The sequence below is a fragment of the Petromyzon marinus genome, unplaced genomic scaffold (assembly GCF_048934315.1).
Source record: "Petromyzon marinus isolate PM22_M1 ecotype Great Lakes invasive population unplaced genomic scaffold, UKy_Petmar_22M1.pri1.0 PM_G_Scaffold_28, whole genome shotgun sequence".
NCBI lineage: Eukaryota > Metazoa > Chordata > Hyperoartia > Petromyzontiformes > Petromyzontidae > Petromyzon > Petromyzon marinus.
The window spans coordinates 2,200,001-2,202,500 of record NW_027422850.1 but is presented as its reverse complement, the minus strand read 5'-3'; positions in this window follow the sequence as shown (position 1 = coordinate 2,202,500).

The window sequence follows — 2,500 nt, the reverse complement described above, 5'->3', positions numbered from 1 at the left end:
CGGTTATGGAGGAGGTGAGGATGGATTCAATGATCGCTGTATAGAATTGCACCATCATTGTCTTTGGCAGGTTGCATTTCTTCAGCTGCCGTCGAAAGTACATCCTCTGTTGAGCTCTCTTGGCGAGGGAGCTGATGTTCAGTTCCCACTTGAGGTCCCGGCAGAGAATAGTGCCCAGGAAGCGGAAGGACTCCACAATTTTGACTGCGGAGTCTAACAGGGTGATGGCGGTGAGTGGGGCTGTATTCTTCCTGAAGTCCACAACCATCTCAACTGTCCTTAGAGCATTTAGCTCTAAGTTGTTCTGGCTACACCAGGTCACCAGGTTGTCAGCTTCCCACCTATAGTCAGACTCATCCCCACCAGAGATCAGCCCAATGAGGGTGGTGTCGTCCGACAAACTTCAAGAGTTTGACGGACAGATGATTGGAGGCGCAGCTGTTGGTATACAGGGAGAAGAGCAGTGGGCAAAGGACGCAGCCCTGAGGAGTTCCCGTGCTGATGGACCTGGAGTCAGAGACTTCTGTTCCCGGCTTAACGCACTGCTTCCTGTCAGAGAGGAAGTCTGTGATCCACCTGCAGGTGGAGTAGGGCACGTTCAGCTGGAAGAGCTTGTCCTGAAGCAGGGCAGGGATGATGGTGTTGAAGGCAGAGCTGAAGTCCACAAACAGGATCCTGGCGTAGGATGCTGGGGCGTCCACATGCTGTAGGGTGAAGTGGAGGGCCATGTTAACTGCGTCGTCCACAGACCTGTTGGCTCTGTAGGCAAACTGAAGGGGGTCCAGGAGAGGGTCTGTGATGGCTTTGAGGTGTGCCAGGAGCAGGCGCTCAAAAGACTTCATTACCACAGATGTAAGGGCGACCGGTCTGTAATCATTTAGTCCTGTTGGCCTTAGCTTTTTGGGCACAGCGATGATGGTGGAGGACTTGAGACAGGCTGGTACATGGCATGTCTCCAGGGAGGTGTTAAAGATGTTGGTGAACACCGGAGACAGCTGGCCAGCGCAGTGCCTGAGGGTGGCTGGAGAGACAGAGTCCGGCCCGGCTGCTTTGCGTGGATTCTGCCTCTTGAAAAGCCCATTAACTTCTCCCTCCTGAAAGGAGAGAGTCGTTTCTGTAGTATGGGTGGGGGATGGGGCCTCTTGGGTGGGAAGGGGTGGTTCAGGACAGTCCAATTGTCTTTCAAATCTACGGTAGAACTCGTTCAGGTCGTTGGCTAGGCGGGAGTCGTTAGTGGTGTGGGGCGCTCTGGGTTTGTAGTTGGTGATGTGCCTGAGCCCTTTGGCAGACAGAAGCAGCGTCGTTAGTAGAGAACTGGTGTTTTAGTGTCTCTGAGTACAGTCGTTTAGCCTCTCTCACCGCTTTGCTAAACCTGTTCTTCGACTCCTTGAATCTGTCTCTATCCCCACTCCTAAACGCTTCCTCCTTCTCCAACCTCAACCTTTTGAGCTTTGCTGAGAACCAGGGCTTGTTGTTGTTAAAGTTCACCCTGGTACGTGTTGGGATACAGCAGTCCTCACAGAAGCTGATGTACACAGCCTCTGTGAGTTCATCCAGACTATTGGTAGCAGTCGTGAACATATCCCAGTCAGTACAGTCTAAGCACGCCCGCAAATCTTCCACAGCCTCACTGGTCCACTGTTTAGATGTCCTCACAGCAGGTTTACAGAGTTTTAGTTGCTGCCTGTATGCACGAATCAGGTGGACCAAGGGAGTTCTGTGCGAGCCGAACAGCCCCGTGACCCACAAGAGAAACATCCCCGCCAAATTCGAGCGTTTGACGGGGTCTATCCGTGAAAAAATATTCACGTTTTTGAGTGCACATGCATTTCTGCTGCAAATGCCTCTGGAAGTTTCATGCCGTTCGTATGCCAATTGTGGCAACACGAAAATGACCCGTTTTCCCATTCCGAGGGATTTCTGTGCGACCCTAACAGCCCCGTGAGCCACAAGAGACACATCCCCGCCAATTTCTAGCGTTTCACGGGGTCTATCCGTGAAAAATATAGACGTTTTTGAGTGCACATGCATTTCTGCTGCAGATGCCTCTGGAAGTTTCATGCCGTTCGTACGCAATGTGGCAACACGAAAATGACCCCTTTTCCCATTCCGAGGGATTTCTGTGCGACCCTAACTAACAGCGCCCGTGAGCCACAAGAGAGACATCCCCGCCAATTTATAGCGTTTCACGGGGTCTATCCGTGAAAAATATAGACGTTTTTGAGTGCACATGCATTCCTGCTGCAAATGCCTCTGGAAGTTTCATGCCGTTCCTATGCAATGTGGCCACACAAAAATGACCCGTTTTCCCATTCCGAGGCATTTCTGTGCGACCCTAACAGCCCCGTGAGCCACAAGAGAGACATCCCCGCCAACTTCTAGCGTTTGACGGGGTCTATGCGTGAAAAATATTAAAATTTTTGAGTGCACGTGCCTTTCTGCTGCAAATGCCTCTGGAAGTTTCATGGCGTTCCTATGCAATGTGGCAACACGAAAATGA